The sequence below is a fragment of the Pinus tabuliformis genome, chromosome J (assembly GCF_031772625.1).
Source record: "Pinus tabuliformis cultivar Carrire ecotype Pingquan chromosome J, CPIR1, whole genome shotgun sequence".
Classification (NCBI taxonomy): Eukaryota; Viridiplantae; Streptophyta; class Pinopsida; order Pinales; family Pinaceae; genus Pinus; species Pinus tabuliformis.
The window spans coordinates 1,536,638,293-1,536,658,976 of record NC_142295.1 but is presented as its reverse complement, the minus strand read 5'-3'; positions in this window follow the sequence as shown (position 1 = coordinate 1,536,658,976).

Genomic DNA, 20,684 nt, shown 5'->3' with positions numbered 1-20,684 from the left:
AAGACAGGTGGATGCTTAAAAAGGTTTAATACTCAAATCCAATTTTTGTCGTAAAGTGAACACCTTTACCACAGTTCAGGGTATATCAAACGGTTTTCCTGCAAGAAACTTTTGCTTGCACACATGTTCATGAGAAAAGCTTACAACGCATCAAGGGCATGGCAGTCTTCTACATTTTGGGTAATTAAAGGCTAAAGGTCATGCTTCTGTGCATTCGAATATTTTGGGGAAAACTGAAGCCGAGAAACAAGGGTAAGCGCCTAATATTTCTGAGCAGTTAAAAAGATTCAGCATCCAAGGTCAACATGGAGCATTAATATTAAACACCCATCTCAGCTAAACTAAAAGAGGGCCAGATGTCAAAGAACGAGGAGAAGCCATCATGCATGTAATATGGAGTTAGAGTCATAGTTGATTTAGATCTCTAAAAAAACTCCAGTCAGCACTTTGTTGTATTTATTAGTTAGTTAAATGGTTGATAGGTGTCATTAGAAGTAGTTTTCGAATTCCCCTCATGCTGGAGGAGGAATCTCGATCAGTTAGAATAAAAACTCTATATATAGCTGAAACAACAATGTAATCAAGGTTGGAAAACTTTATAACAGAGCATAGTATTTGGCTTATGTAAAGACTCACTTTCAGTAATATAATTTTGATTTTACTTCTCAGGATTCATGAAGGATTTCTTATATTCAGAATGTGTGATGTTGTCCTTTTCTTAGTTTTGTTTACAGTGGTATGGATGTATAATCACTCAGAATTCACTGAATGTGCTCTGATTTCCTGTATACATCTATAAACTGTGTGGTTCCATATGAGTGTATGTTCTGAATATTCAAATGCTGAATGCCCTGACTTCCATGTAAGGTCAAGATCTTTGTTATATTGAAGTGTTGTTGACTCCATAGGCCCAATGGATACTTGTTTAATGTATTTCCAGCATTCATATTTGTCACAGTTGTTCTACAAGAGTTATCCATCTTATTTTTAATCAAAATCATTATTACACCCAGAGAGAGCCCTCTCAGGTTGAGGAGGCTAAGCCTCAGCCTAAAGTAGGTTTGAAATAGTTACTTAGAATCAACCTGACCAGCAGCCTATCAGGGTCTGATTTTGAGATAACATACACTATGCTTAGTTGGCGGGAACGGGATCACGAAGATGTGGACCTTGCCGCAATTAATCATCAACCTTCAATAGATGCATTGAAGGCATGCAGGTTATTTAAATTCTAGGCCATACCTGGCATGAAGGCCCAAGTAGACTTTTTGCAGTGGCTGGTGGACAGATGGAATATACAGGACTAGTGTTTCATTATTGGTGGCCACTAGCTCGAAATGGAGCCAGAGGACATTTACTTTTTGACTGGTTTGCCTAGGAGAGGTGAACATTTGACTATATTAGGGACTAGGCCAGGTGGCTAGTCTGTCGATAGTCTCTGGTTAGAGTTTTGTAATGACCAAACCAAGGACAAAGGGATTGATATCAAAACCATTTCCCGTCCTGAACTCAAAGTGATTGCATTTATTGTCACCAGACTCTACGGAAGCGCAGCACTGCATATGGCCATTGGATCCCAAATGCAGATGGAAATAGACTATTATCGAGGCACCATCTTCAACTGGTGTGAAGCTGTGTTGGCTAATGTAAAAGGCCAACTGACTAGAGCAAAGAATGGACAACTGAAAAACTTTGGATATGGTTTCTTAGTTGTGAGCTTTGGTCTAGAGAGGGTCCTGATGTTGGTCCCACAACATCTTTCCAGTGGAGCTGGACTTCCCCAAGAGCCCAAGCTGATGCGTTGGGTTGCAGTTATGGCCCATCATCCTGAGGAGGGTTCAGACATTGTTCGATTTCCTCCTGAGTATTTTCATTGGTTGGAGAACCAAGTTTTTGCGAGTCGGGATTTTCGTTATGCTGGGATGGATTATCGTGGTGACCCAGACATGGCTCTTCCACCAGGAGAGCAATGGGATGACTTAGGTAAAATCATTTTCAACATTTTCTAATTTAATTTTTTTTTTGTTTTTAAATCGTCCCAAAACTGATAGTAAAAAGTTTCAAATGAAAATGTAGGTCCATGGCGACCAACCACTCTCCGACCTTATGAGAGGAAACACCCAGCTGCAGCAGTACCAGCACCACAGGATGAATCTACAGAGACCCTGGCTGAATTGGAAAACCATCTAGAGCATTTAACAGCAGACATTCCAAAGACTAGCATAGATGACATTCCTCTTAGGTTACAACACTATGTGATTGGGGTCCTAGGACCTTTCAGGAGGTTCCTTTGTAGGGTGGCCCAAGCAGTGGTTTCTTATCATGATCATCACCAGTGATAGGATGATCACCTTTGTAGACTTGATACGAAATTTTTTCTTTTTGTACTATCATTTTTTCCGATCATAAGGTGTTTTTCAACCTATGATCGAAGATGATGTATATTTGACACACTTCTATGCTATGCTATATCACTATTACTGGCTATCTTGTAAAACATGTTATGAAATGTTTTCAAGTTTACTGTTTTATTATTGTAAATGTATACTTAACATTCAAGAAGCAATTGCATCTGCTAATGTATTTAAATATCTTGGAATATGCTGATATTCAATATAGTCAAATTCACGTTCCAAGAGACAAACTATCAAAAATAATCTTAATAACATAGGATTTCTAGTGGGATAAACTCTATTAAGCTGCAATACAACAAGTTCAGAATCTAACCTCACAATCAAACTCCGAATCCCAAATGAAATGGATTCAGATAATAACTCAATCACTGCACTATACTCTACAATGTTGTTCGTTGTTTGACCGAGGCTTACCCCATGCATAGATACCAACTCATCAGAGGGTGAATAAATAACCCAAGCTGCGGAAGAAATGTTCCGTGTATTACGACAAGCACCATCAGCGAAACCAATGTATGTTTGAAGAGACGTCGACATCTGCAATATCAAGAGTAAAATCAAGATAAGCAGGAATAATGACAAAAACACTCTCTAAACTAAGCACACTTTTCTAATCTAAAACACACCAGCTAGAAAGAAAACTAATCTAACTAAAATCTCCACACCTAGGTTTAAGCATAATATCTCTTCAGTTAAAGACCATTTCTGGGCTTACCTAAAGAGACACTGTCAAAATCTACCAATTCATAGGCCCCTTTTGCCAGCTTTCACTTAACAACATAAGGACCATGCCACATAGGTACGAATTTTCCAGCTCCTAGCTTATCATTTGCTTGATCGTAGAGTAAGACTAGGTCTCGTTTCGAAAAATTAAGAGGTGTAACATTTTGATTGTAATGAGCTTTAGTACGTTTAGCATGAGTTTCGATTGCTAGTGCAACATCACATCGATTCTCATCTAGCTGAGCCAAGTATAACAAACGTTTCTCCTCTTCGGAAGTGGATGGGAGTAATTCTATGGCTATTTGCAATGACGGGATTTTGCATTCAATGTGTAACACAACTTCCAAATTGTAAACTAGTTGGAAAGGAGTGAAACCGGTTGATGTTTTTACTGAGGTTTGATACGCCCAAAGCACTGAAAATAACATGTTATGCCAATTCGACCTATGAATCCCAATGATTCGTCGGATCGTGATGACTAGAAATTTGTTGATGGCTTCAACCAGACCATTAGCCTGTGGGTAATATGGAGTAGAACTATCGTGACGCGGGCCAAGTTGATCTATTAGTTCAGTCATCATGATGTTTCGGAAATGACACCCATGATCAGTGATAATCACTTATGGAACACTGAATCTAGTAATTATATGATTGAAAATGGAAATCACAGTAGTTTTGCCATCTGCCGAAAATGTAGGCATCACCTCAACCCACTTGGTAAAATAATCTACCGCAAGGATGATATACGCATGCCCCCCGGCTGAGTGAGGGTTACATGTAATAAAGTCAATACCCCACTTTGCAAAAGGACCGACGACAATTATAGGGTGGAGAGGAGTAGGTGGAGCACGCATCTTTCGATCAAAAATTTGACAATTGTGGCATTTTTGGACCATGTCAATACAATCTTTAAACAAAGATGGCCATAAATAGCCAACGCGCAATATCTTTTGGGTTGTGGCATATCCAGACATATGACCGCCACATGCTCTAGAGTGACAGTCATTTAAAACCTTTTCAGCTTCCTCATGAGTTAAACAACGTTGGAAAATAGATTCTGCCCCACGATGATAGTGTGTATCTCTAATAATCTTGTATTGTTGGGATTGGAAACGTATTTTCCGTCACTAAGATTGTGAAATTTCAGGCTGAAAAGATCGGGTTTGGAGATAAAAAAAATGATATCTCCATACCATGGGTCAAGAGTGCTGACAAGAAACAAGGATTCGTCCACAATGGGCTCTTCCTCCACAATTTCAGTATTAGCACGCAGGAAGTCACACATCAACTCTACAAAAATTAAATATTTCTTTGACTTAGATTTTTCAAACTCCAAGTCAAATTCCTGTAGGATAACAATCCATTTGGAATACTTGCCCCTTAGAAATTTTTTTGTCAAAATATAAATCATAGGGTTACAGTCAGAAATTACAGTAGTTTTGTGTAGTAAGATGTAATGACGAAATTTTTGGACAGCTTGAACAGCTGCCAAGGCCAATTTCTCCACATGTGAATATTTTAGCTTAATCGGATTCAAGGTTCAACTAAGGTAATAAATCACATGTTCACTACCGAGTTCATCTTCCTAAACTAACACCATCGCAATGGTGGAATGAGAGGCGGCGAGATATAAGAAGTAATCCTAGTTGTAGTTGGGAGGATGCAATAACGGTGCATGGATCAATGCATGTTTAAGTGCATCAAAAGATTTGTCAGCTATCTCATCCCAAAAGAATGGAGTATTCTGTTTCAACAACCTGGTGAAACCCTTTGTTATCTCGGCATAGTTAGGAATGAATCGACATAAAAAGTTTACTTTCCCTTGCAAACTTTGGAGTTGGCGAAGAGTCGAAGGAGATTGCTACATCTCATAAAGATTGCTCGTAAATGAATGATATTATCGGCTCTACGTAATGAATGAGCAGGTAAATCATTGAGATAAGGTTTCACAATGTGCTTGATGTCATGAAACACGTTAGACATAGCTCTTTGAAAAGTTGCCCTGGCATTTTTCAACCCAAAAGGTAATTTGCAATAAGCAAATGTCCCCCATGGACAAATAAAGGCTATTTTTGGTTGATCAGCAGGTAGAATATTGATTTGATTGTAACTAGAAAAACCATCCATAAAGGATAATATTTCACTGCCGGCACAATCATCAATGATTTGATCAATATAGGGAGTTGGATAATTGTCTTTGGGACGAGCTCGATTAATGTCCCTATAATCGATACATATTCTTATCATTCCATGCTCTTTGTTAACAGGAACAATATTCAATACCCAATCCGTTAAGGGAATTGGATAAATGAAACCTGCTTTAAGTAATTTTTCAACTTCTACTTTAATAGCAGCAGCTTTTCGCAGGTGGATCTGACGCAAACGTTGCCGGACGGGTTTAGCATTCGGGCAAGTTTTCATTTCATGATCAACAATTACTGGATCAATTCCTGGCATTTCTTCATATGACCAGGCAAACACGTCGCAGAATTCTTGAAATAGGTCCTTATATGTTTGAAATTCATCTTCCGTCTAGGAGGCACCTATATGAATGTTTTCAACAATTCTAGGTTTAACTAAAATGTCAATAGGAACCGTTCAAGAAATATTTCCCAAATTTAACTCAGAATCAGGATTTTGCAATGGATTCTGTGGTTCCTTGACATAATCAGTAGTAAAAATAGATGAAAAATCAATTTCAAAATGATCAATCTTAGGTAAGAACGAAGATCTATGATGAAGATCTTCCGATGGTAAATCATCAACAGATAAAATTTCATGAATTTGCTCATCAGTATGAACAAGTTTGGAAAAAGTTGTTGAATCTTAGTTTGATGTTGAAAGTGATTCTCCATGGACCACATTCATTAGATCAATTTCGGTTGAAGAAGGGTCAGAAAACGACTGTGTAACCTGATACGCAATTTCATAGGGACTCAAAGGCATAACATCACCAAATGAATCCACCTCAGACTCTTAAGGTACGATCCAAGGATCATCATAAATAATAGTGTCTGATGAAATCATATGAATGGTTGTAATAGAAGATGATACGTTAGGAGGAGGAAAGGAAAATGTTCGTAGTAAACTAGAATCTTTAACCAATCCTACCCCAACATCCTTATAAGGGATAGTTGTTTTGCCGACATGTTGGATACTTTCAGAAGAGGCTGGGTCAGATGAAAAGTAGGTTAGCTGGTCTATAGTTATGATCTTTCCATTATGAGGAAACTTTATAAGCCGAAAGACTGATGAAACAACAGTAGTCATAGCATAAGACTAACTACGACCCAAGAGAAGGTTGTAATCTAGAGGGGCATCAACCACTTCCACATCTAGATTAACAGTTTTGCCTTCAACCCCTATAGGTAAATCCTGTAGAATGCGAAAAGGATGGAACCCACGGCCATCAAAAGCCTTTAGAATCATCGGGGATTGATTAAGTGTAGGAGAACCAAGCAATCTCCAACACTGGATCGACATAATACATGTTGAAGCTCCCTCGTCAATCACAGTCCTAAAGCAAGGTCTATTTTTGACTAACACAGGAATCTGGAAAGCCATTTGATGAGGTAAACGAGGTGTACTATTTTCTAAATCGAAGATTATAAGGTTTGAGTCGTGAATATCAATAGCTCCTATAGTTGAAAATAGCAATTTACGTTGTGCTGGAGATGATTGCAGCACCTCCAAAGCCGACATTGCTGAAGGTGAAATAGCTAAATCTTCGACAATGTTATAGTTCTGAGCAGCTCTCGCATCTGGATTGAAATATGACTTTCGAAGTATACCTTTAGCAAGCAGTTTGATTACCAAGTTTGGGTTAGGTTTCTCGATCTGTAGCAGATTAGAACCAAGAGTTGAAGTTGATGGGTTTGAATTAGAAGATTCTGCTTCCTTACCACCAACAAGACTTTTACTTCCATAGTCTTGCGATCGTGTCACAATCCTAACATGGGACATCATCATTATGGGTTCTTCCGAGGCATTTGAGGAAGAACCAATCATCTTACTATCTTGACTAGGAAAAGGATCCTTCAAGACAGCAAGCTCTTGAGAACCTTTGACGATTTTTGCAACCTCAGCACGATGAGGGCAGTCTCTTTTAAAATGCTCTTCATCACAAATGAGACAAGGATAACGAGGTTTACGTTTCTCATGAATAGATTCCGTTTTATCTGATTTCTCTTTCGAATTTTGCTTATTTTTCTTCTTCTCCTTCTTTTTACCACTAGATTTTGATTTGGCCGTAGATGATTCTACGACATGAATATGAGCAGGAATTTCAGCAGAAGAGTCTCCTGTCAGGGAATCTGGTAGAGTTATGATAGGAGAATAATTCTTTGAAGATTTCTTCTTACTTTTGGTGTTGACTAAACCAATCATACCGTTAGTGGAATGAGACCCTGAAGGAGCTGCAACTATTTGATTTTGTTTCGGAAGGTCAGGGATTTTCTCATGTAAAGTACCTTACTGCATATAAACGAGGTCAAGGTACTAAGCTTGAGCAATTACTTGCTCTTTAATAACAACTCCTACCTTAGATACATCCTCAGTGATTTTAGGTAATAATGATTTAACAAACCATTCTACTAAGATTTGATCCGAAATAAAAACTTTCACTAAATGCCGTCGACGTCTCCATTCATGAATGTGATCTAAAATATAAGTGGATGTTGATTGTTTTAATGAAGTTAATAATTCCATGCCATTGTCATATCTAACAAGCAACTGAAAATGAGTTAAGAATGAAGTAGCTAGCTGACTAAAGTTATAAAAAGAGGCTCGCGCTAGCTCAATGTACCACTTGGCCACAAGACCAATCAGAGTGCATTGAAAAAGAGGTAAACAAATTGAATCATCTATAATGGAGTTAGATGCACACTAGAGGTGATAATTCATCACATGGTTTGACAGATCCTCTCCTAATTTACCTTCAAAATTTGGGATATCGCTGGGCAACTTATTCGGCATTGGAAGCAAAAACGGAAGATAATTAATCAGATCATTCATAAGGCGCGACAAATTAGGCAAGTCCAAAGTTGCAATGAATGGTAACTGACGATTAGGGTCTCGAAAACCCTGGCTCATAAGACCAGCCCCAGGAGGAGGATATCCAGGATAACTTGGAATTGGAATTGCATTTGGGATATTATATCCTCCCGGAAAACCAAGATTAACCGGACTATACTGGGGTTGTTGAGGTTGCTAATAAGTATATCCAGGGTACGATTGATACTGATAGACTAGGTTCTGCACAGCAGGACCGAATTGGTACTATCCCTGGTATGGTTGATAAGTAAACTGAGGCTAACTTGTGACAACCGTACTTGGACCAGGTTGTCCTGTAGGTATCTGAACCAAATTCTGAATTGTAGGTCCAAACTACGGTAAAGATGGTTGAGGAGTTGATGCAGGAATAGTAGAAATTGGAGTTGCTGATACTCCAGAAGTAGGTGGGGTAGATTGAACAGATGCTACAGTAGTTGCAGTAGTCGTTTGAGGCGGAGTTCGAGGCGAACTAGGCCCAGGATGAGAAACTACACCAGGTGCAGAAGTTTGAATAGTAGGCTGGACAGGTTGCTGGGTTGAACCAAAAACCAAAGTTTGTCCAGATTGAGATGACAACTGCACATTCGGTTGCAAGATCTATTGAGATTGAGATGGATCCCACACCATGTTCATTCTGGAGTATGGACCTGTAGAAGGTTGAGCATATTGAGGACCATAACCGAGTTGAGGTTAGGGGTGATAATTCAGAGGTACATTTCCAGCTCCTTGGACAAATAATTGACTTCAAGGTGGTTGGAAACCTAGGGTTCGGTATTGACCTTGAGGTTGATAACCTTGAGGCACGTACTAAAATTGGGGTTGACCTTGAGGTATATATTGGTACTGGGGTTGACCTTGAGGTATGTACTGATCTTGGGTTGACCTTGAGGAATGTACTGTCCTGAAGGTATGTACTGTCCTTGAGGTTGCCCCCCGGGCGGTAACTGGGTACCTTGAGGTTGCCCCCCAGATGATAATTGAGTACCTTGAGGTTGCCCCCCAAGTGATAATTGAGTACCTTGAGGTTGCCCCCCAGGCAGTAACTGACTAGCTTGAGGCTGCAGATTTGGAATAGTACCTAGCATCATAAGAATGTCTTCTACACTCAATGGTTTAGTTCCGTTATTACCAGTTGATATCCCATGTTCAATGGGTTGAGTAGATGCTCCTGAAAAAGTACTAGTAAGTGACTGATACCCAGAAGGAATAGAAGGACTGCCATACAAAAATGTTTCCGGAGATTGAGAAAACATGGATGACTGTCTCGACATATTCAAAGGAAGATAATAACCTTTAGGTGTTGGATGAAAAGGAATGTGAGGTGGCGTAAAACTTAGACCCGGGTTTTCTAAAAAGTTGGTCAATGAAAGATACTAAGCGCCCCTCCTAGGTGGACTGTAAAAGATCGATTCACTCTCCCTAAGTTCTATAGTTGGTTGATTTTTAGGGATAGATATACCTTCTTCTGGAGTGACAAGTTCTTCAATAGCAATAAGTCCAGAAGGAAGATTTTGGTTAATGATTCTTCCTACCCTGGGTGAGCCAAGACCACTGGAAATTGGAGAAGCAAATCTTGAGGATGGAGTAGCAGCAGGTTCAATTTCAGGCTCAGAAATTTCAGGCTCTTCGGCTAATTCACTAGTAGAAGAAAAACTACCAGTAACTTCGGAGAATGAAATTGGTTAGGAAATATATTATGTTGCTTGAACTTGATAATTAGGATGCACAACTAAAGAAGATTCTCTTTCTTCCAGTGACCCAACTCTACTGTCACTAGGAGTTACAAGAGCTCGTAGCCCTTCAAGCTGGCTTGGTGAATACTCGGGAGGCTACCCCCGAAGTCTACGGGATTGTCTTGGTAATTCAGCCACGATTAAATATTTTAATTACTTCACACGCAAAAAATAAAAATCTCAATAAAACCACCTAAAGTCTCTAAAGAACCAAAGAATTTGAATCACACTCCTAAAGAATCTAGGAGTTCAAACCACACACAAACAGTAAATTTCCATACCGAAAACACTAGTTGGTGATGGAATCCAACGTCGCAGAATTCAATACAGAAATGGCAGTTGGAACAGTTACCCTGACAACTTGCTTAATGAAACAGACTGTCACAAGTTTCTTCACTAAACCATCTCGAGTGAAGAGAACCCCCCAGAGAGTCCAAGTGAGTCTAGTCGACATCTGCTCCAGGTATAGTGGGATCTTCCCTCCACCGTCACCTTAGGAAAGAATCCTATAGATAATGGTCACTATGGTTACCAACAGAAACAAATATACTTAGGGGAACAGTTTTTGATCCGATACACACGCAAGGGCAGAGTAACAAAGCTCAATCCCCTTGAAGGCTCCTTGACATAATCGAAGGTTTACCAACAAGTGACCCTAGGCTCCTCGACAATGGTTAATCCAAGGTTTACCATTTTTAATACGTGTATATCTTCTATCGTTCCCAATGAGGAAGGATTGATTACCCCACTGGTTTGGATATGATCTCGTGCTTGATTCCTATAAGAGGAGCTTCCCAGAGCATAGATGTAACAATTGGAATTTATCTCCTACTGCAAGATATAGCTACTTGTTTGTTTTAACTATCTTGGAGAGTTAATTACTCCCTACTCCAAGATACTAGCCTAAGCTATGTTGGTGATAAAGAGCCCTAGAAATAAAAAGATTGCTAGATAAATTTTACTTTAAGAGTTATTTTTATTGGTGGTTTCTTAAGTCAAAAGGTGTGGAGATGAAACTTTATGGTGTGAAGACTCGACTCTAAAACACTAAAAATGCACCTAAGATGATAAACAATCCTTTTTCTTCAATGAATTTCTAGCTAAAGAAAGAGTTGAGAATGCAATTGCTTGAAAAACAAATCTTTCCTTAACAAACAAATGAAAAGATTTTTTTTTTGTATTTTTCAATAAACTCAAAAACGAGACTACTAATTATGCTCACAAAAAATATCCCTTTCTTTTCAACACTCAAACACTACAAAAACAAATTCTTTTCAAAAGAGATTTTAAAATTTCTAGAAAACACTCAAAACTATGAAAAATCTAATCTTGAGGTCTATAACTTCTAAAAATATAATTGAAGCAAAAGCTTACAAAATTTCTTTTCGAGGATGTTTTACTTAGTTATTAAGCAAACTAAGGACCAATTCGTTCAGAATAACAAATTAATCAAAGAACACCCATGTTATGTTTTCTTTTTAAAAATGAAATTCAAAACTCAAACAAGTTCTTTCAAAGATTTGCAAAGAGAAAATGAGATGTATTCCTCACCAAAGGAAGATTTTACAAATCGGTCAGACTCACAAAGAAGACCAGCAAAAACCAGGGTAATCTGAGGTTTCTTAGGCTTCTAAACTCCGAGTTACTACAAAGACCAAACGAAAATCAAGACAGGCACACAAAACTTCTAGAAAATCACGTAAAACCAAAATGCCAATGGAATTCACCTACAAGAAGTTTTTGACAAGACACATGCAGATCTAGGCAGAGGCTAAAAAACATAAACAAATCCTAAGCTTAACTGGATGAAATTTTTTTAGGTTTTTTCAAAAATTTGATAGGGTCCATAGGCCTCTGGTATAACTAGGTGCGGTACCACTCTGTATATTAAAGCAACAGTGCGGGGATGTCCACACTATGTTACAAACAGAACGTGCGGTCCTCTTTCAAAAACGTGAAAAAAAAAAAAAACAATTCAGGATCTAAAAACTACCCAATCCCACACACATCAAGAAAAAACTAGAAACAGAGAAAAGTTTCTCAAGTCAAAGTAAAAGTAAAGGAAAAAAACCAAAATTCAAGTCCCCAGCGGAGTCTCCATTTTTTCGGTCGGATAAATCATTCTTGTGGACAAGACCGATCTCCCTAGTATCTACAGATATCTAGCGACAAACAGAACGAGCAAATCTACCTTTCTCTAAATATTGCAATTTATAAATAAAATCCAAGAGCTGTTTTAGACCCTACCTTAAGTCCAATGCTAGTTTGTGGCAGCCACGCTTCGACCATCCAAATGAGCTTCCTTTTTAAGAACCTACAAACACAAACAAGCACACATCAAATAACACCTGAATAGCCAATATAATAAATCATATACATCATGATGATCAAGTAATTCATGAAATAAAATATAGAATACATCTTATTGAGAAAAATAAACTTGATTGTATTAACTTTAAACAAAGAAGAACTTTACAACCTTGGTGCCTTGATGTTGTACAAGCCCCTCCCAGGGTCCAGCAAGAATCTCCTCTACTTTGACAAGCTTCACACTCCTCCCAATGAGATCAAAAGGTATGTAATCTCTCCTCTCAAGCTCAATTAGGAAGTCTAAATTCCAATAGCATTTACCCTAAAAAATATTCAGCTTTCAACTTTCTTAGTAACCAGCCCAATGCCTCATTTTATAGTGCAGAGGAAGGAAGTTACCAAGTCCACCTATGAAGGGATAGAGTCCTCCTTCAAAGGGATAAGCTCCTCACATCAAGGGGTTAGCTCCTTTAGTTATGGGATTCATGAACCACAAAGGAGCGAACTTGCCACCTCAAGATTCCCTCTAGAAGCTTCTAGAAATAACCCAAAGTGATTTTTTAAGAATGTACATGCGCCTTTTTTACTTTTACAGGGGTCTGCACCCATTACATAGAAACAAAGCGGCCAGGTCCACAGGGGACATGACCAGGGGGTGCGAGACCGCAGGTAATGCTAAGAGAAAGTGCAGAACTAGAGTTTTAGAGATTTTCAAGGATTTTCTCTCATTTTTCAAGCCTTGACATGAAGAGCTGAGGTTTAATACTTACAAAGGAGGACGGTATGAGTGGTGATAGACTCACACTGACTGCATAATGTCATGGTGACAATATTTTGTATAACACCCTTGAACACTTGCAACTTTATCATGCTCACCATATTGCTTCGCGGTGGTAGCGGAGGTGGTATGGGAAAATATGGGGGTGAAGGCGGTGAAACTGGCAGTGGTGTGGGTGGGGGTGGTATGTGTGGAATCCTTTGCCTTATCAAATTGATCGCACTTCTTGGTGAGACATTCACGAGCTCTTCCTTGACTCCTCATGAAGGTGAAATCAAGGGGCTAGCTTCTAGTTTTGTACTACCTTCATTTCTATAGATTCTCCTACTTCGCGTAGCCCCAAACATCAGTTTATTCACATAACCTACTTTTCACACAGTAGCCTTTTATTGCAAGTGTTCAAAGAATTAACGTACTTACCTCACGACCCTTTGAGGAAGCGTCGTTCTGCCCCACTATAGCTGACTGAAGTATCTACCGCAAACTCAGTGATGAATCCTCCTATGATTTGATTGAGCCAGTGATCAACATCACGCGCGATCTTATCCTATGATGCTTCCAATCTGCGCACCAATTCTTGAGTCCACACAGTAGGTCTATCGAGTTTACACCTTCCTTGGCTATCTGCTAGCTTTGTGATCCACTCGTATAGCTTAGTGGGGAAAGATGTGAAAGAAATTTTTTTGGATCTTTGCATATAAGTAGCAATCTAACAACTCTTCCTTTGATAGTCGCAGATTCATTTTTTCCTACACCGCAAACTCATGAATCTTTCTATCCAACCAATCTTCAATCCCTTTATTTATCGGATTCCAATGATACGACATTAGACATCTCTATGCAGATCCCAGTCCTGGCAATGGAACCATTTGTTGGCTTGTTGGGGCCTGACCCAAGTTTGGAGTTAATTAGCCAAACAAATCCCTATACTACTGGCCCTTTCAGCAACAGTTTGCGGAGCATGGACAGAGGTCTAACCTGAAGTAGTATGGGGGGTGTTGGAACTAGGCTTCCACACCCTTGAAATGTCTAAGGGTTTGGTTCGATCCAATTATTCGTCTTGCACGCAGGCTACTTCGTGCACTTCCATAGCCTTCGCGCCTTGATATACTTGCCTTCGCACAACCCTAACCAGGGGTTGGGCTTCCGTGCTGTTGGAGTAGCGCTCTGCGCTATTCCCCTAAGTCGCACCTGAGATCTTACTTATCCTTCTATTCCAGTTAATTGTCTTCACATAATTGGATGTCTTACATTATATTTATTTATACAACACATTCATATGAGTTCGTGCAGCAAATAAATAGTACACTTGCAATTTATACCCAATCATACATTAAAATAGGAAAAGATACATAAAAATATGGTAAACTTCTCTTTATTAATTCTTCCACCAGTTATAGACTCAACCTACCCTATGCACTTAGCTGTAGGGGTCCGCACACTTAGTTGTGCACTACTAGGCCTCTGCACACTCAACTGTATAGCCTTCTCCTACTCTACAACCCAAAGAAACACTTTACACTTTGACTCAATCACTTTGACTCATCATCCTTCTATTCATAGTCATGCTCTCTTCTACACTTAGAGCCTCGCTCTATTTATAAAATCCCATGGTCCGAGGACCATGGGTAGATTTATTAAGCTGACATTACTTTACAAAATTGAGGGTGGACAACCCTGTGACTCTATTATGACTTCTTGCTTTGCACCCACAATTCGCAGAGCTTTTACAAAGTACTTGGTAAAAACTTGGGCGTTAAACCCCAAAACATGCCTTGGGGAAATTCCATGCCCAACACACACCTTGTCTCCAATTTCATCTTGGTCACCATCCATCAAAGTAATTAGATCTAGAAAAAACTTGGTGGCCTTTGTTTTCTTTCACTATCCTTCCTTTTCCCTACTCCCTATACCACTTTACTCGGAAGGGAGTTCTCTCCTCCTACTCACTATTGCCCTGTTCTGACCACTCTTCCTCCATTTTGGGCGAAGGAGACTTCTGACTTCTTTCGGAGCCATGCTCTTTCTGCTCTTCCTGTTTCTTCACGGTGCACTCTGCTTCTACCCATGCCTTCTCCTTGGCCTCTTTCTTATTCTTTTCAGCCAAGTGCTGAACCTTCTGTCTGGCCGCTTCACTTTTCTTATTTTCTGTGGACTTGCTAGTCTCGGTAGCCACATCAAATATGGAATGCCACTCTGTTTTCCAGTGCTTGATGACCTCTATAATAACATCATCTATAGCAAGGTAGGGCAGGTCAAACCACTTTTCTTCCAAATCCTTCCATGCCCAGATGATGGAAGCCTGCTTTGAACTCCGCATACCCTGAAAGTTGTTCAAACATAGTTGGTGACAACTACGACTTCTTGTTGATGGCCGTGCAAATTTTCACATCCATTAGCACCCAAAAGACTTTGCTCTCTCTGACCCACACAACATCTTTGGAGCCCCATAGAGATTCGAACTTGGTAACTTTTGGTAAATCCTTCTCCACTGGAGGAAACTAGCTATCCTCCGGAAAATCCCAAGTGACCAGCACAATCGAGAGAAATAACCACAAATAGTGGAAGGTTTTACTCTCATCTTGTGCTTCTCTACAGTCTGTGAGGAACTCTCCACATAGGTAGCATGCCCATTTGAACTGTATGCCCTCCGCGCATTGTGCTAGCAATGAAACCACTGGTGTGGGAACCTTGTCTGTGTGACACTTTCTCATAACCTTTCTAGCCAAAATCTATGTGGAAACCCTTATCGCAGGGTTAGTAATGGAAATAATCAATTACCCGCATGGCTTCTTCACAAGTTTAAACTTTTCCTTCATGTTCTCAGCGAGATCGTGCTCGCTTATCTTTCTGCGAAACACCTTGGCCAGATTCAGTCCTAAATGTGGCGATAGCGTGATCCGATGGATCAACATATCAGTGATGGGGATTGTCACACTTAGCCACAAGCACCTATTAAGCACTAGGCACAGCAAGTGCTTAATGATGATCAAGTTTATATTTGAACGATGATAGTGGGGCACCCACAATAGGTTCAACAACCCCGAATTGTTTACTCCATGAATCCATTTGAGAGGATCCAATGCATGACACTAGATTCTTTTTAGAAGACCCTCTACATGAAGGTGTCGGTAGCAAGGTGGGGGAACTGCTCATGGTTCGCTAAATCCCAGTATTTGAGCTTTAAGTGTGGGATCTGCACCAAGCGCAAACCTTCAAATTTGATGTTCTCTGGCTACAAGGGTGTGTTGAGGGGGAATTGTCCTACATCTGGGTCTTTCAGGACCTTCACTTTTCCCTTTCGTGGAGGGATGTACTCTGACAACTTAGATATAGGGTCCACCCCATCAATGTCTATATATTCCGCACCCTCATCAGCCTCCAGATCCACCACTTTTCCCTTCTCCTCTATGATTGGCTTTTCTCTCCTTTGGGCCTGTGTTGTGACATGCTTCCTCGAAGACTCACACACTAGCACAAGCTTCTTTTGCTTATATTTCTTTGGTTTGGGGACCTCCTTCACTGACGTGGCCTTCCTCTTAGGCGACCTAGGCACTGTAGGCACTGCGGTTGGAACTTCCATACTCACAACCTCTAGAGTAGCTCCCTCAAAGGCAATAACTTCCACAGTACTGGTGGTCTCTGCCGGTTCGGACATTATGTTGTGGATAAACTGTTGGGTATCTTTAGGTAACTTCTGAAATACAGAAGCAATGACCAAATCTATTTAAAATTGAGGACTCATAAACACTCGACAACTCAACGCATAATTTGTAGGAATGAAAAGTGTTTTTTGCTAGATGGCCACGCATAATTTATAGGGTAACTCGAATTCAAATTTGACCATCCCCCCCAAAATCCATCCATAAATGCTAGATTGGCAGCAAATTTCCAAAGAATTCACTCTTAAATTGAACCTTAAATGCTGCGCCCCCGCTCCTCTTAACCGTCTCATCACTATCAAATCATGAACAGTGATGGTAACGGTAAATTTATAGCTATGTTGTGTGGTCTCTCCTTCTATAGCGCAATCCCTTCATGCCTCTTCTAGTACAATGAGACCCTCATGTTTTGCGGAGAGCCCCTGTCACGCAGCTCTACACACTAGGCAGTGTAGTTTATAATCTCATGCCTCCTTGCAGCTTCCTGGAGAGCTAAGACTGTGCTACCATCATGTAGTCACCGGGCCAGATCCTTGGTGTATGGCTTCAATCGGCTTCCATTTACCTTTCCCAGAAATGGATCTCCATTCAATTTCACAAGTTGAACTGCTCCACCATTGGTAATCTCTTTGATAAAATATGGCCCTTACCAATGCATCTTAAATTTTCCTAGAAACTTATCAAACTTAATGTCATATAATAAAACTAAATAATTTACCTTGAAGGTGTGGAGTTTGATGTGCCAATCATGCCATGCCTTTTCGCATTCCTCCTAAACCTACTGATGGAATCCAACCAAAAATCTATCTTCCTCAAGCTCTGCTATCTGTGCGAGCTACTATTCTAAGGCTCCACAATTTTCCATTCATGTGAACATCGCTATGCATAGACTAGGCATAATGTATTCCATACGAATCACAACCTCTACGCCATAGACTAGCCTAAAAGGTTTATGACCAGTAAGCTTCTTACAAGTAGTTCTGTAAGCCCATAATACTGTTGGTATGCACATGTCCCAATCATTCCTTTGCACATTCCAGAACTTTGTCAGTGCATTCTCCAATATCTTATTAAGTTCTTCAACCATCCCATTGGCCTAAGGATGATATGGCGTACTCTTCTGGTGATAAACTTGGAATTCTTCTATCAGACCACTGATTGTTTCATTGAGGAATTGTGTACCGCGATCACTCATCAAAATCTTCGTGTAACCGAGCATGGTTAACACATATTCAAATAAGAACTTCACTATTGTTGCCCCTATATAGTCCTTCACAGGCTGTGCCTCCACCTAGTTGGTCAGATATTCAGTCATAGTGATGATGTACCATGCACCCATCTTCTTGCCTTGAGGCTGAATCGGTTCTACAAAATAAATTGCCCATTTTTCAAATGGTTGTAATGATACTTGCGGATTCAAAGGCAAATCATCCCTCCACGATGGCTCGTTGATTCTCTGACATGCATCACATGCCCTACATATGCTTTGGAATCCTTATGCAATGTTGGCCAACATAACCCAGCGTGCAAAATGTTATGCATTGTTGCTTTTCCTCCATAATGGCCTCCCATAGCTCCTCCATGAGCTTTAGCTAGGACACTGTTTCGTTCAAATCAGGTACGTAGTGTTGCAGTATCTTGTCCATGCCCATGTTATATAAATGGTCTACTATAATCGAAAAGTCTGCCATGTGCACCATTAATTCCTTCTTTTATTGACTAGTGTATCCTTCTGATGAGCCTCATAAATGGGTAATTATATGGGCTCATTTTACCTACTAACCTAGTCAAATCAACCATTCTCTTAGCTTATTGTATGATTTTCTGATTATATTTATGCTTATAGGGTGAGTTTAGTTAGTTATTATGCCATGTGGTCTAACATGTATTTAATGCAGATTATTGATGGATTTTGAGGTCAATGTGAAGGATATAGTGGTCAAATTGTAGCAATAACTCGAAGTAGACAGAGAAGGGGATTTATAGGAGGGAATCCCCCTCATTTTTTGCTCATCACTTCAAATTCCCCTTCATTTATCTTAGAGTACAAGCAACCGAATCATGCACTAGAAGGCAACCGAGCAAGTGGAAGATGATTGATACTTATCTCGAGTTTTGGGAGCCAAGCCTCCCTAATTTTAAGGAAGATGTTGGTAGCTTCAGATGTATAAGTAGATAGGCCCAGGATCTCACTAGGGTCAACTTTTTTCTTGTGTAAACTTTGATCAAATTTTGAGCTTACTATTTTATGACAGCTTTATGTAATCTTGCTATTTTTTGATAACGAAGATGGAATCCTTTTTGAGCTAGCACTGAGTTACCTCAAAGGGCTGAAGCTCTTGGGTTAAGGCCCAATCTAAGAAGCCAAGCTTCTCTTTAATTTTATTTGTATGCTTTACTTCAGTTTGTAAATTAGTTTGTTGTTAGATGTATTTCTCTTATGGTTAAGAATAGGTTGCTTTTGATGATTTAGTAGCTTGCTTCAATTTGTGCTTTCTGTAGCAGGTTAAGCAGTGATCAAAGAAGATTCAAAAGGCTAGAAATAGTTCCTTGGCCTCTCTTCCTCCCTCTAGGGCCATTATTTGAGGCAAAGACTCTCTTTCTTCCCCAAAAACACAGATTTTCCTCATTTCTAGGACTTCTAGTGTTTGCAGCTCTCTAGTAGGTTGATAGTCCAGTTTTTCTTTGCTTCAGATCTTCTTCATCATGTCCACTTCCTGATTTAAAATAGTCCTTTTTCATTCTTTCCCTTCTTACAACATTTCCGAGCATTTCCTTCTATACATCATAGTTTAGGCCATTTTATTGCAAAACTCTATTTTTCCTAGGATGCACATTCCATTGGTTGCTTGATTTTATTAGTTTACTATCAGTTTCTATGCAGCAGATCTCTTCTAGTAGTAGGCTAGCTTACCAAAAATCACACCCTCCATCTGATCCATGCCCTATAGGTCTCCCAAACATCACCACAATTCTGGCCTAGTTTCCTTCATTTTTCATAGAACTTCTTCGTCTCTCCTTGAGCAAACCCAATCATATTTCTCTCTCCTGGTGATTCACGATAGACCTTAGGAGCCCTAACACCTCATTCCAACCTTCATCCACCTTTTCCACCCACTCTCACATCCTAAAAACAGTGATAATTTCTCTCGGCCTCCTCCTGTAGGCCTCATGTAGTTTCCCTGTTTTCCTCCTATAGTTATCCTGTGTCCTCTTGTAGTTTTTCTTGTAGGCTTTCTTTTGAAGGCCGAGTGTGGGAAAAGCCTCTAGAAGGCCACATAAGACCTCTTATGACCCATCCACACCATCCTACATCCTCCCAAGCTCCAAAACCACCCTCTAACGCCACCTTTTCACTGCCACACTCACACACAATAAACTAGATGCATGTTAAATTCACATAAAACCACATAAAATCCAAAAATATGTTTTTTGCTTGTTTACTTCCAGAAATAGCACATTTAGATGTTTTTTACTTCCTTGAGTAGGTAATGGAATTTCTTTCATGGTTTTGCATAGTGTTTTTGGAAAAAGTAGAATTAGCTTGTTAATTAGGGTTTACTCAGTTTTTCTTTACATTCCAGTCTTTCTCTTTTCTGCAGTTAGAATAGAATCTGTAGAGTAATATTTCTTTCCTTTCATCACACATAAAGCTTCTTCTAGAATCTATAGAAGTTTGCTTGAGCTCATAGTGATCTCATGTCGGCTGACCAAGTGACAACTTGTAGTGAGAACTAGTACTTGTGCATATAGCAGCGATGCTTCCAAGTTTGTTACGAACTACCGGGTTGATAAAAGTAAAGTTGGTAGCCCAGGAGTTGCAACATTCTTGCTACAATACTAGTGCTCATCACTTTTTGGCACCGTTGCCAGGGAAGCATGAGAGTATTCTATGATTACTGCTTTCTTCTCTTGCATATTGCAACGTTCTGCTAATAGTTTATTTCGGCAAAAGTAGACTAGTCATTTTTTTTCTTTCAGTTCCAGATTTCCTTGCTTTATTTTCCAATTC